The following is a 15,424-nucleotide window of genomic DNA, read 5'->3' on the forward strand; positions in this document are numbered from 1 at the left end:
GGTTAAACAAGGCTAAATTATATTCTGCCCGTGTTAAATCTGCAATGTGAGTCATTCTCTTTTTATCAACTGTTTTACAATACTCCAAATAATTTTCAGAATTATAATTACAGTGATTAAGTTTATGTAATCACCAAATTACAGCCAGTATGTGGGGTATTGTGCACATTACTACTGTTTTAATCACATTAGGTGGGCGAACCTAAAATTAAGTGATATACGTCATTCATTGGGGCAGCCAATGGTGATATGACCACAGTCACAGATACGGTCGAGTGACAAATACTGTGGGTAGTTGGTTGATATCTGAAACATATGTAAAAACTCTTAATACTGTAAATTATAACAAATGTGTCGTTTTAGTAAAATGAATGATTCACTCAGTATTTCCCCGCTGACAAAATCTTTTTCAAACATGTTTCAGGTGATCTATTGTAATTCAGGAAAAGTGCTGGGAAGCAGTGCAGGCTTAAAATAGTGGCTCATTATAAAATAAAGAAATACGTTTTGTAAAAATAAGGATTTCTCAGTAAAACCTTATTATTGTAAATTATCGGGGTTTTATCCCGAATTGTGAAATAAAATAATCGGGAAAAGTTTTTAGCTTTAAAACGATCCTGACGATAAAAAAAAATTTCCGCTGCTAAAATCACATAAATAAATATCACGGGATTTCTGTCCCGCGGCTCCTGAAACGGGTCAAACCGGGTCGGGGGCCGTGACAGAAATGAGGTGGTATCAGAGCCACTGAGTTAAGCTAATTAAGTATTTAGAGATACTTAATTCTTCCTGATTACTATTATATGATGATGTGTTTTATTTAAACTGATTATTTGTTAGTTACAGAATGGGTAAGAAAAAGCTACAAGATATCTATCTTAAATTAGATAGGTCAGTCTATGAAGAGGGAAGTTCATCTTCAAAACTCCCTACAATTCCTGAAGAAGGAATATTTGTGCGAAAAACACAATATGAGAAACCGCTTTCTCCTAGAAAAAGGAATATGATTATTAAGAAAAGTAAAGAGCAAATCCGAGAAAAGAGGATTAAAAAGGAAACCCAGGAGTTAATCAATAAATCACCTTGGGAAGACAAGCTAGATGAGAAATGGGCAAATTTGTATATGCTAGCTACAGTAGCAGAACATGCAAATCTTTAAAAACCCTAAGTCTAGTAATAGCACTTCCCAGTAAATAAATAAATAAATAAATCCGAGTGTGTTCTTTCCTGATATTTTGTACAAATAGTGTGCAATAAAACTTTGATGTTTATTTGTTAAACTTTGTTCCAAAGTTTTAACTTAGTATTTTGTGCGTTTTGCATATATGCTACACAACATGAATGAGATATCTGAAGCCTTTCAGAACCTCGATCTTTACCCGGTGAATGTAGAAGTTTCCCAAGATTTCACTGGATACTTTGCTGATGTGGAACAACCTGTAGAATTCAAGGCTCCACCTTTGACAAAGCCAAAATGAAAGAAAAGAAAGAATTATGTATGGGGTAGTCGTATCCGTAGGAAAAAGCCAGTTCCGAAACTTCCTTAAATAAACAACCCTTTAGGAAAAGGAAAAGAAATTGTAATCAAAGAAAGTACTAAACAGCAAGAGATGGAAACTGAAGTCAAGAAAGATTCTAGGCAAATGGAAAAACAGTTTGAGGAATATTCTAAAGATATAGAAATGGAAGTAGGACAAGGTTCTAGACCAACTCAGATAGAAATTGGAGAGAGCTCCAACCAAAACCAAAACCAGGGGATAACTTTTCAGGATGAAATAGATTTTCTATTGGCAAACTGTGAAACTATTCAGCCTGTCAATACGAATGTTTTTACCTATCCTAGTGAAAATCCACTCCCTATGAATTTTGAACCAGCAATTCCAGAACCAATAGTCCACTCTCAACCTGTAGAAATGGACGAATGGTGGACAAATGATTGGCAATTTCAAAATATTGTCAACGACCCTTATTCCTTTTTTCCACAATTCGATCCAGAACCCCTACCTAATCCACCAATGAGTAACGAAAATATGGCGGAACTTCGTCATTATGGTGAAGAATTGATGGATGCAGGAAATAGAATCAAGGAGATAGGGGGACAAATTGCCTGGAAATATGATGAAAGGGAGATGCGTTTTTAGGACAACAAGTGACGAGACAATAGGAAGATGGTAAAACTATAGTTGTGTAATAGTAAAAGTAAATAGTGAAATCAGTCTGTAACATAACTCCGAATAAAACTTTGTAAAATATCTGTGTGTAGTGATGCATACTATAACGTATATGAAATGGAATCGAGAAATCGATAGTTTTGACTATACGTGTATGATAAATTGTCTGATTGTTTATGTAATTGCTATTTATCAAATACTAATAAAAATTATATATATATTATCAGATGGCAAATATTGGCAATGAACCGGTAAATGAGGTTAATCAATCGGAGCAACATCCAGGGGATCAATATATGACTAGACAAGATATTGAAAATATTGTTGCTCAAGGGATAGCCAATGCTATTCCAGCATTCGTTGCTGCTGTAAAAAGTCCAATCGAACTGCAACATATCGTTCCTAGTAAACGTACTTCTGAAGATAACTTCAGTAATAGTATAAATGGGGGCATTAATCATGATAATGAATCCCAGCACACGCCGCTCCCTAAGAAACAGAAAGCTGCAACACCTGGTTGCACTTTCAAAGAATTCCTTGCTTGTAAACCCACTGAATTTGCAGGCAATGAAGGAGCAACTGCATCACTGCGTTGGTTAGAGAAAACCGAAGCAGTAATTGCAATAAGTAAGTGTGCCAAAGATGATCAGGTCATGTACGCATCAAATCTGTTTAAAGAAGGAGCACTTGAATGGTGGAACACTGTGTTACAAGCTAAAGGAAGAAATAGGGCTTATGCTATGACTTGGGAAGTATTTAAAAATCTTGTAGAAAGAAAATTCTGTCCTGAGTATGAAAAGGAACAAATGACAAATAAGTTCCTAACTCATCGGATGTTAGGTGTGGATTGTCATGGTTATACTTCAACATTCTTTGAATATGCTAGAGTGGTACCAACACTGGCTTCGCCAGAACCGGTACTCATTTCTCGCTATATTTGGGGATTAATTAGCGAAATTCGAAATATCGTTAAGGCTGCGAGACCTCGCACTATTGACGATACAGTAGAATTAGCTAACACCCTAACCGATGAACTGATACGCACAAGAGATGAAGACAGAAAGAAGGAATTAGCTCAGAAAATTACCCAAGGATTTAGGGTGGGTAATAGTAGTAATTTCAAGAAAAGAGGAGCAGGGCAATCTTCAACTCAGCCATTCTGCAAAATTTGCAAAAAGAAACATTTTGGAAAATGTAACAAACTTTGCAATTTTTTGCAAAATGATAGGACATCGTGAAGAAAACTGCAGAAAGAAATCCATAATTTGTTACAATTGTGGAGAAGTCGGACATTTCAAAACAGAATGTCCTAAGTTAGTCAAACCAGTAGACAACAAACCCAAAGCGACCGAAGGAGCTACTAAGAAGAATGCCAGAGCATTCCAGCTAACCACTCAAGAAGCAGAGCTCATCCCGGATGTGATAGCCGGTACGTTTTTAGTTCACGACGTTTATGCAAAAGTATTGTTTGACTCTGGTGCAAACCAAAGTTTTATAAATACTTCATTCTGCCAAGCTCTTAAGTTACTCTTAACTACCATTAGGCAGATTTTGACAGTCGAAACCGCAAATGGGAATTCAGTAAAAATCAATCAGGTTTTGCAAAAAGTAGGAATAGAACTTGCAGGTCATAAATTTGTTGCAAACCTATTACCTATGAAATTAGCTGAATTTGATGTTGTGTTAGGAATGGATTGGTTAATAGCCAACCATGCTCAAATCATTTGTGATAAAAACTCTATAGAAATTCAATCACCTACTGGAGAAGTAATCATGATTACAGGAGATAAACCTCGAAAGCCACTGAAGTTAATATCAGTAATGAAAGTTGCTAATTTTGAACGAAAACAAGGAATAGTATATATGATTTCAGTAATCATTAATACTAAAGGTAAGGAACTTAAGGAAATTCCTGTAGTCTCAGAATACCCAGATATATTCCCAGAAGATTTACCTGGGTTACCACCAGATAGGGAGGTAGAATTTAGGATTCATCTAATTTCAGGAACTACACCGATAGCCAAGGCACCCTATCGATTAGCTCCTACCGAAATGCTAGAATTGAAGAAGCAATTAGATGAATTACTAAGCAAAGGATTTATACAACCTAGTTCATCCCCTTGGGGTGCACCAGTGTTGTTTGTGAAAAAGAAAGATGGATCGATGAGAATGTGTATTGATTATAGAGAGTTAAATAAGGTTACAATTAAGAATCGATACCCATTACCAAGGATTGATGATCTTTTTGATCAATTGCAAGGCGCTAAGTACTTTTCTAAGATAGACTTGCGCTCCGGATATCATCAATTAAAAGTTCAAGAAGAAGACATACCTAAAACTGCTTTTAGAACTAGGTATGGACATTATGAGTTTACAGTCATGCCCTTTGGGTTAACTAATGCACCTGCAGCATTCATGGACATGATGAACAGGATCTGTAAACCATATTTGGATAAATTTGTAATTGTTTTCATAGACGATATACTTATTTATTCAAAAAGTCAGGACGAACATTGTCAGCACTTGCATGCACTCTTAACTTTGTTAAGAAAAGAAAAGTTGTACGCTAAATTCTCGAAGTGTGAATTTTGGCTACAAGAAGTGCAACTTTAGGACACATGGTGAATCATGAAGGTATTCACGTAGATCCTGCTAAGATAGAAGCAATTACCAATTGGAAGGTTCCGCAAACCGCAATGGAAATTAGAAGTTTTATAGGTTTAGCCGGATATTATAAACGGTTTATTAAGGATTTTTCCAAGATAGCTGTACCATTAACTAAGCTAACCTGTAAAGCCATTAAGTTTGAATGGGGACCTAAACAAGAAGAAGCCTTTAGAATCTTGAAGCAGAAATTAACCAATGCACCAATCTTAGCCTTACCAGAAGGAACAGAAGACTTTGAAGTATATTGTGATGCTTCAAAATTAGGATTCGGATGTGTGTTAATGCAACGCAAGAAGGTAATTGCGTATGCTTCCAGACAATTGAAGAAGCACGAGGAAAACTATACGACTCATGATTTAGAATTAGGAGCTATAGTTTTTGCCCTTAAGATATGGAGACATTATCTGTATGGAAGTAAGTTTACTGTTTATACAGATCATAAAAGTTTAAGGTATATATTTGGGCAAAAAGAGTTAAATATGAGGCAAAGAAGATGGATGGAAATCCTGAGTGATTACGACTGTGATATTCAATATCACGAAGGAAAGGCAAACGTAGTCGCAGATGCCTTAAGTCGTAAGGATCATGAGAAGCAAAGGCGAGTCCGTGCTCTTAGAATAAATCTACAAGTAGATTTAATGGAACATTGAAGGAAATTCAAGAAACGGCAATCAAGGACGATGCTGAAGGAATGAAAGGTTACCTAAAAGAATTGGAACAAGAAAATGATGGAATTTGGAAATTCCACAAAAGCAGAATTTGGGTACCTAAACAGGGAAATTTAAGATCAAAGATTTTAGAGGAAGCTCATAAATCCAGGTATACCATACATCCAGGAAACAATAAGATGTACCAAGATTTAAGAAAGCATTTCTGGTGGATAGGAATGAAAAAGGATATAGCCGAATACGTATCTAAGTGTCTAACTTGTTCACAAGTTAAAGCCGAACATCAGAAACCTTCAGGACTACTACAACAGTTAGAAATGCCTGTATAGAAATGGGAACTCATAACAATGGACTTTGTTACTAAGTTACCCAAAACCAGAAAAGGTAACGATGCGATTTGGGTAATTGTGGATCGATTAACCAAATCTGCTCATTTTCTACCTATGAGAGAAACCTTTAGCATGGAAAGGTTAGCCAAGTTGTATGTGGATGAAGTAGTATCCTTACATGGAGTCCCACTCTCCATTGTATCGGATAGAGATAGTCGTTTCACTTCCCGTTTCTGGACAAGTTTCCAAGAAGCAATGGGAACCCGACTCTATCTAAGTACTGCATTTCATCCACAAACAGACGGATAAAGTGAAAGGACGATCCAAACTCTAGAAGACATGCTTCGAGCATGTGTAATTGACTTTGGTGGTAATTGGGATAACCATTTACCATTAATTGAATTCTCCTATAACAATAGTTATCACTCAAGCATCGAAGCCGCTCCATTCGAAGCACTGCATGGACGCAAGTGCAGAACTCCCGTATGTTGGGCAGAAATAGGAGAAAGTCAATTATCAGGTCCAGAGATCGTACAAGAAACCACAGACAAGGTAACTCAAATTAAGGAAAGATTGAAAACAGCCAGAGATCGCCAGAAAAGTTATGCAGACAATCGCCGCAAGCCACTAGAATTCCAGATAGGAGACAAAGTACTTTTGAAAGTATCTCCTTGGAAAGGAGTAGTACGATTCGGTAAGAAAGGAAAACTGAGTCCAAGATATGTTGGACCATTCCCAGTAATCCAACGAATAGGACCAGTAGCTTATCGCTTACAACTACCAAAAGAATTAGCTGGAGTACATGATGTATTTCATGTATCCAATCTCAAGAAATGTCTATCGGACGAATCCCTGGTAGTACCTCTTCAAGACGTAGAGGTAAATAAAAAGCTGAAATTCATAGAAAAACCTTTACAAATAGAAGATCGAAAAGTCAAGTTTCTTAAGCACAAGCGACTAGTACTGGTGAAAGTCAAGTGGAATTCAAAGAGGGGACCAGAGTATACTTGGGAACTGGAGTCTGAAGCGGAAATACCCTCATCTATTTCAGTAAATCTCGAGGACGAGATTTTTCTTAAGGTGGGGAGGATGTAACAATTCTCATTAAAAATCCATAATTAGGATGATAATTAGTCAATAAGGAAACCCTAATTGAGACACCCAAGTAATTCTGCACTAACCCTAAAATTTCCAGAACAATCGGAATCAGGATCAGGGCCCCTAAAACTCAAGGGGGGCAAACCCTGGTGGATAATTATCCATAATTTGTGTTGTCACAATTGAAGTTCGATTTTAAACTGAGTCAGCCAAGCTAGTCCCGTACCCAGCTAGCCTATGTATATAGACTGCACCCTTTACGGACCGTAAAGGGAAAAGCCATACGATCCGTAAGCCTGTCCAAAAATCACTATAAATAGCAGACATTGGCACTTGCTTTCTGTTGTTAATACGACGCATAAATTCTGTGTAGACGTCAAGTTATAAGCAGAAACAGTTCAAAAACACCTTAGTATCAAATTACTGCCGCAAAACAGGGTAATCACTCGATCGCTATTACGATTCATTTTCCGACTGATCAATATATCCAATGAATGTTTAAGTGCCGCCCACACCAGGGTGATACTTTGTCGTTCGTCGTTAAATCGATGGATGTTTAAGTATCGCACTTTGTCGTTCGTTGTGAGAATTTGATCTCGTGAGTTATCGTAACTGCTGTATTGATCACTAACCCGGTTTTGTGTGCATTATTATTTAATTAGGTTAAACAAGGCTAAATTATATTCTGCCCGTGTTAAATCTGCAATGTGAGTCATTCTCTTTTTATCAACTGTTTTACAATACTCCAAATAATTTTCAGAATTATAATTACAGTGATTAAGTTTATGTAATCACCAAATTACAGCCAGTATGTGGGGTATTGTGCACATTACTACTGTTTTAATCACATTAGGTGGGCGAACCTAAAATTAAGTGATATACGTCATTCATTGGGGCAGCCAATGGTGATATGACCACAGTCACAGATACGGTCGAGTGACAAATACTGTGGGTAGTTGGTTGATATCTGAAACATATGTAAAAACTCTTAATACTGTAAATTATAACAAATGTGTCGTTTTAGTAAAATGAATGATTCACTCAGTATTTCCCCGCTGACAAAATCTTTTTCAAACATGTTTCAGGTGATCTATTGTAATTCAGGAAAAGTGCTGGGAAGCAGTGCAGGCTTAAAATAGTGGCTCATTATAAAATAAAGAAATACGTTTTGTAAAAATAAGGATTTCTTAGTAAAACCTTATTATTGTAAATTATCGGGGTTTTATCCAGAATTGTGAAATAAAATAATCGGGAAAAGTTTTTAGCTTTAAAACGATCCTGACGATAAAAAAAAATTTCCGCTGCTAAAATCACATAAATAAATATCACGGGATTTCTGTCCCGCGGCTCCTGAAACGGGTCAAACCGGGTCGGGGTCCGTGACAAGTAGCAATGCGATAAAGTCAACTAAACGCTAATCGAACTAATTTAATCAACATCGCACCGTAAACTCGAATTTCACATTTTGGTGATTGTTATACGTGTATGTGTGCCTTATGTGTTACTTGTGCATGTTTATTTATGTTCTGTGAGGTAATGAATCGAAACGCAATCGAACTCAATCGCAATCGAATTGCAAACGCTAAACGAATACGAAATAAGGATGCTTGTAGGTAGATATAGTATGATAATTGGTGGAGAAGAGATAGCGCGAGATATGAGTAGTTGGGATTAAAAGTAATTTGACTAGGAAACTCTATCGCATCGCAACGTTCGCAAATCGAAATCGAAACGGCAAAACTCGTCGCACCGAACGCTCAAACCAAGCGACCGATCGATCAGGCAACCAGCCGATCGACCAACCGTTCGATCGGACTACCGCCTGATCGGACAGGCTGTCCGATCGAGCTGCCTGGCCGATCGACCAGCCCTTTGCACTTTGGAAACTCTATAAATACCTCCTATCACTCTCATTGTTACCACTTTTGGCAACTAACATTCGACTAGCTCATGCTCCCTACCTTTTCTTCGATTTCTCTCAATTCCGGTAATTTCTCGTCCTAAATCTTGTACTTCCTTGATCTACACGCACTCCTACACCCTTCTATCTTTTAAATCTTAACTTTTAACCGTGAAATCACCAAGATTCAAGGTGTTCTAGGATGACGTCATCATGTGTTCTTGAAGAACTTCATGTTTTGGCCTCAATCCACCAAGAATAACTTAGATCTAACTGATTTCCACATAAACAAGCGAATTTCATAGATCTAAACATATTCACAATAAAAAGGATTGAAAGATGGTTTTCAAACTTTCTTTCAACTCTTTTACACTCAATGTCTTCAAAACCGATAAAAACGGAGCTTGTGCCGACCTACTACTCATTCTAGTGGTTGTGTGGCTCGAGATCCGGATTCTATCCACGAGGTTTACCGATTTCGGGTTAAACGTGAAACACTGTCTCGAACAGTTAACTAATCGGATTTGGGTGATTCCTGTCCGATCAGGAGGACCAAGTTTTGACAAAGTTCCTATTGCTTGACTCGTTATCAAAATGCCTCGATAGAACGACAATCATTCAAAACAACCAAGTGTAAGACGAACAGGTCAACCAGGACGGAGTGCCGTCCGATCGGACTGCCGACTGATCGAACAACCAATCCGATCGACTGGCCAAACCGAACGGCCCGCACCTTGGGTCCCACACTTAAACTATTCATCAACATTTGAAGTCTGATCGTTAAACGAGTTGTTGTCCGATCAAACTACCTTCCGATCGGGTTAACCACTCGAACATGTGACAATTAAACTTTAACACTTGACAATTTCCAACATGTCCAATGCACTAGGAATGTCACCCGATCGAACTGCTGTCCGATCGAGTGACAACCTGCTGTGAACTTGTTCTCACTGAGGTACCGAACCGAACGGGTTGCTGGCCGACTGAACGACCGTCCGATCGACTGACCTGAAAGGTAGAGATATTTCAATGTTTTAAAATGCTACAACAAAAACTTCAAAAGTCAAACCATCATACACAAGCACATCCTCCCTAAAGAAAGAAACAATCCACTCGAACGGCCAACCGACCGGACCGCCGTCCGAACGGACTGTCACCCGCACGATCAGCTGTTCGATCGGACTACCATCCGATCGACCAGCTGTTCGACCCACCAACACTTGTTTTCGTTTTACGCGTCACTCGTCATTATGCTATCAAACTATTCAGGCTAACCTTACTCCCAAGCGCTCCTTTCAATACATCAACCGCTGTAAGTATACTCGATCCCTTTTTGCATTACACACTTTTGGGTGTTACGTACGTTACTTATACGAAATCACATCGAACACACTACACAATACTTTTAACGCTAACCGTTACCGCATGTTATACGTGACTTAATGAATGCTTGTTTGTTATGTTTACACATGGAATGCTGTCTACCTGCCTTAGCAACGATAGTACTATAGTTTGGACTCAGCACCCGTTCACACGGGGGTTGTTAAGGATTTGCATGGATTACAGTGGTGATCATGTATTACGAACTGCCTTGGGCAGTCAACCCGCAGTCATTGGTATCGATAGGTTCATGTCGATAACTAACATGCTTCATTTTACTCAGTGTACGTGCTGGTTATGCGTAATCTATTTCGAACTCTATATGCTATTATCAAACATGTATGCTCGCCTTTACACTATGTGTATTGACTTTTATATTAACGTATGTGACAGGTGCTTAAGGTGTCTATTTGCTTGGAAATCAAGGCTAGGAAAGAGTCTTAGTGACCAACAAATAGTTGTCTGTACTGATGTGTGTAAAATACAACATATAAATTACATCAAATAAGGCATAAAACTAACCCTTTTTTAGTACTAATGTTGGAAAAAGAGTGTTTTTGTCTTCCTTTTGTATTTTCAGGATTAAATGAGCTCAAATTAACAAAAGAAGCAAAAAGACAGCTAAATCTAACATAAATACAAGAAAAGGAACATAAGTGGATTGCCCGACCCCTCGACAGCAGCCTCCCAAGCAAAATAGAGAAGGCAGAAGACTGAACATGCCCCGTGCTCAGCCAGCACGGGGCCGTGCCCAAGAAAGCAGCATAAAAGACAAACCAGTAGAAGCTTCTATTGCCCGCCACGGGGCCATGCCCAGTGAACACGGGGGCGTGGCGAAAGTACTGCAGGCGCATTAATTGTAATTGCGAATTACAATTAATGAAGAGAGAGAGTGTCAGACAGGCACGGGGCCGTGCCCAGCGGACACGGGGCCGTGCCCAGCCTTCTGTTCAGCCTATAAATAGGAGTGCTTGGTTTCATTGCAACTCATCCCTTGGCACACCACCTCTCTCACACTTCATCCACCACCCACCACGACCATAACACCATCATCCACCACCATCATCCATTGTCCATCATAGAGTGTGTGAGTCGTCTCGGGATCCAAGATTGATCGTAAGAGTTCTTGACAATCAAGGCCATGTTTGCCTAAGTCTCTTACATCACTTGGTGAAGACAAGTGTTTAGTATAATACTTTTTATTTTTAATCTTTTGCACTTTTTATTTGGTTTTGTATTAATGACTTTAATAACTAGTTGCTTATGTTGAAGGTGATCTTTCCTTATCGTTTGTCCGTGGTGTCTTGGCATTATTTTACTGTCTATATAAAATAAAAGATTTTCACCAGTCATATCTCCACGGTCTATATGGAGGTATGTTGGCTACCTGGTCGGGGGTTAAGGGAACGGTTTGGTAAGGGTCTTGCCCTTGTTCAGCGTTTAGAGGTCTTGCAAGGGACCTGGGTCAAATTTAGTAGGATCTCCTTCAATGCCCATAGGTATTGGATGGCGGGGATCCAAACTCTTTGACCCCCTCATAAGTTAACTACTATTAATACTATAACCCGGCTATTTAGGACTGTATCCCTGCTGACTCAGACTACTTAGTCGAGGGTAACGTCACCTCCAAAAGTGGGGCCTACCATAATTTGCATTAATAACTTAATTCATTATCTTTCAATAATCCGACCCTTTAGGATTGTATCCTTGCTGACTCAAACTACTGGGTTGAGGGTAACGTCACCTTCAAAAGAGGGGCCTACTACAATAACTAAGATAATCTCTTAAACAAGTGCAAAAGTGCGAAAATAATCAAAGGTTATACTAATACACGAGTCGGATCCAAGTGATTCATCTTGTCTATCTGTTTTTATTTTTATTTTATTTTCAGCATTTAGTTAGTTTTTATTTTCTTAGTTTAAAAATATTTTCTAACATTTTGATTTGGTTAGACGTTGAGGATAAACCGGTACTAAAAGCTCTTGTGTCCTTGGACGACTTCGGTATCTTACCAACACTATACTACGTCCACGATGGGGGCACTTGCCCATATGTGTGTTTAGTGTTAGTAAATATCGTGTTTTATAAATTTAAAACTTGGCTAAAAGTGTAAAAAGGGCTTAAATATGCATCTAAAATATATATACACACTAGCACGCATCAAGTTTTTGGCGCCGTTGCCGGGGACACAAGGATTTTAAGAAAGTTAGGAATCAACAGCCTAATCATATTTTTATTTTTCTTTTTAATTTTTTAGGATTTTCTTAGTTTTTCAGCTTCTGCAGAGCTTAGCACGGGCCGTGCCTGGTCGGACACGGGTCGTGCCCAGCATTGTTACTTGCAGTTTTTAGTTTTCCAAGTTACAGAAGGTTGAGCACGGGGCCGTGTCGGTGCAACACGGGGCCGTGCCCAACTCTCCAGTAACTGGGATTTGGAAAACAATCACTGTACTCCGACCACGGGCCGTGTTCATTGAGCACGGGGCCGTGGTGAACCTTCTGACCAGCAATCTTTTCTGTTTTTATTGCAGGACTCGAAACCAGACGCCACCCCTACGTAGTGTATGAGCTCCAGTTCTAATAAGGACATAAAAGAACCTCTAGGAGAACCCGAACGCTTTCTCAGAAAAAGACTAAAAGCCAAAAACCAAGAGAAAGTTTCGGGGAATCCATTTCCAATGGCGGACCAACGTACCTCATGGATTATCTACGACCCACCGTAGGTAATCTCGGCGCCGCTATCAACGCACCGAATGTAGAAGCCAATAACTTTGAACTTCGGCCGCATTTGATACAGATGCTTCAAAACTCCGCAACCTTTCATGGGCTTGCGGACGAGGATCCCCATCTACATATTACTAATTTCTTAGAAATATGTGATACTTTTCGGATCAATGGAGCATCAAATGACGCCATCCGCCTTCGAATGTTTCCTTTCTCACTAAAAGACCGAGAAAAAGCTTGGCTTAACGCGCTCCCAGCTGGATCGGTAAACACCTGGGATGAACTAGCCCAAAAATTTCTATATAAGTATTTCCCTCCCGCTAAAACGGCTAAATTAATGACTGAAATTAATACATATTCACAAGAGGACGGGGAATCCTTATATGAAACTTGGGAAAGGTTCAAGGAGCTATTGCGAAAGTGTCCACATCACGGCCTTGCGATATGGCAACAAGTATCCACTTTCTATAATGGGTTGTTGCCACACACAAGGCAGACACTTGACTCTAGCTCCGGGGAACTTTTAGGTAATCGCCGCCCGCATGAAATATATAATCAAATTGAAGAAATTGCTCAAACCAATTTTCAGTGGCACACTCCCCGAGGCAATAAATCTATTGCTCCAGGCGCCCATAAGGTTGATGAAAGCACTTCTTTACAAGCCCAAATCGAGGCCCTTTCTTCGAAAATAAAAAATTTGGAAATGACAAAAACAGTCTCGGTTATGGCTTGTGAAGGGTGTGGTGGGCCACATGAAAATTGGAGTTGTATGAAAGAAATAGACGATCAACAAGAGTCGGTAAACTACATTGATAATAGACCTAGGCCGTCGGGTCCTCCAACGGGCACCTACAACCAATGATGGCGAAATCATCCTAACCTTGGTTGGAGAGAACCCGGCAATAGTAGTAACCAACAAAACCAACGAACAAACTTTCAACAACCAAGAAATGAGTCACAAAATTTCTCTCAACAACAAGGTGGACGAGAGAGGCTTGAAGATACTATATCTCGCCTCATCTCCGACACTGAAAAGAAAAACTCGGAAAGGTTTCTACAATTAGAATCAAATTTTAGAAATCAACAAGCTAGTATTCAAAACATAGAAAAACAATTAAGTCAACTAGCCCAAAATTTTTCCGAGAGACCACAAGGCGCATTACCAAGCAATACCGAAACAAACCCAAAAGCGCAAGTCCATCTTATCACATTACGAAACCGCACCGTGGGGCCTACGAAAGCGCCACCGCCGACAGAGGAGACTATACCACCGCCTCTACAAGAGAAGGATTCCCCTCCATCATTAGAGCCTACCAAGGCTCCTCGAGTTCCGTACCCCGGTAGGTTAATTCGTCAAAAGACCAATGAGCAATTCGCAAAATTTGAAAGTCTACTAAAACAATTGCATGTCAACATTCCTTTTATTGATGTCCTAACCCAAATGCCTAAATAGTCTAAGTTCATGAGGGACTTCCTCACTCATAAAAGGAAAATTGAAACGTTGCAATTAGTTAACTTAGGCGAAGAATGCTCTGCCCTCGTACTCAACAAACTCCCCCAAAAGAAAATCGATCCCGGAAGCTTCACGATTCCTTGCTCGATCGGGGACTCCCCCGTTCGTAATGCACTAGCCGACCTTGGGGCTAGCATTAACCTCATGCCCTCATCAATGTTTAAAAGACTCGGCCTAGGAACAACGAGTCCTACATAAATGAGCATACAACTTGCTGATCGATCCGTCAAATTCCCGCAAGGTGTCATCGAAAATATCCTAGTAAAGGTAAACAAATTTGTCTACCTGGCCGACTTTGTCATACTTGATATGGAAGAAGACACCGAAGTCCCCCTCATACTAGGGAGACCATTTCTCGCCACCGCACAGGCAGTGGTGGACATGAATGACGGAACGCTCACCTTAAGGTACGGGGATGAGGAAGTAAAGTTCGGGGATGGGAAGAGAATAGAGGACGATGACCCGATCAACTACATGAAGGTTATTGATTCGAGTTTGGATGCTGCTCTCCGACGGTGCAACATGGGATGCAAAACATCCCACTCAGAAAATATATAACCTCACCTTGGGTCTAGCCAAGGACCCTTATAAACGTGGCGCACCACAGAGGCATTCCGCGGAACTATCCTTAGTTTAGTTTAATCTCTTAGTTTTAATTTGCAGGAATAAAACACACTCATGGTGGTAAAGGATGATAAGGGAAATGAGAAACATGGCCCCATGCACAAGAACAAGGCCACACGTCAACAATTTCTCTGTTACAGTAGGTTCAGCACGGGCCGTTCTCAACCAACACGGCCCCGTGCTGAACACCCTGTAGAAAAATGCCCAGTTCAGGTAACTGGACACGCCCCCGTGTCCAGGCTTCTGTTTCTTTTCTTTAATTATCGTTACTGGCACCTGAACACGGGGCCGTGCCCGGTCCCCACGGGGCCGTGTCCAGACTGCCAGTAACATAATTTTTTTTTTTTGCTT

The 15,424-nt window shown here is 39.7% G+C and overlaps 1 non-coding gene across 1 annotated transcript; it reads right to left on the minus strand.

Annotated features, from left to right (window-relative positions):
• Positions 1 to 13,267: 13,267 nt before the first annotated feature.
• Positions 13,268 to 13,374, minus strand: LOC118486978. The gene has a single exon (XR_004880145.1). It is a non-coding gene; the product is annotated as a small nucleolar RNA R71 (small nucleolar RNA).
• Between the last annotated feature and the right edge of the window lie 2,050 nt (positions 13,375 to 15,424).

The sequence above is a fragment of the Helianthus annuus genome, chromosome 14 (genome assembly GCF_002127325.2).
Source record: "Helianthus annuus cultivar XRQ/B chromosome 14, HanXRQr2.0-SUNRISE, whole genome shotgun sequence".
Taxonomy (NCBI): domain Eukaryota; kingdom Viridiplantae; phylum Streptophyta; class Magnoliopsida; order Asterales; family Asteraceae; genus Helianthus; species Helianthus annuus.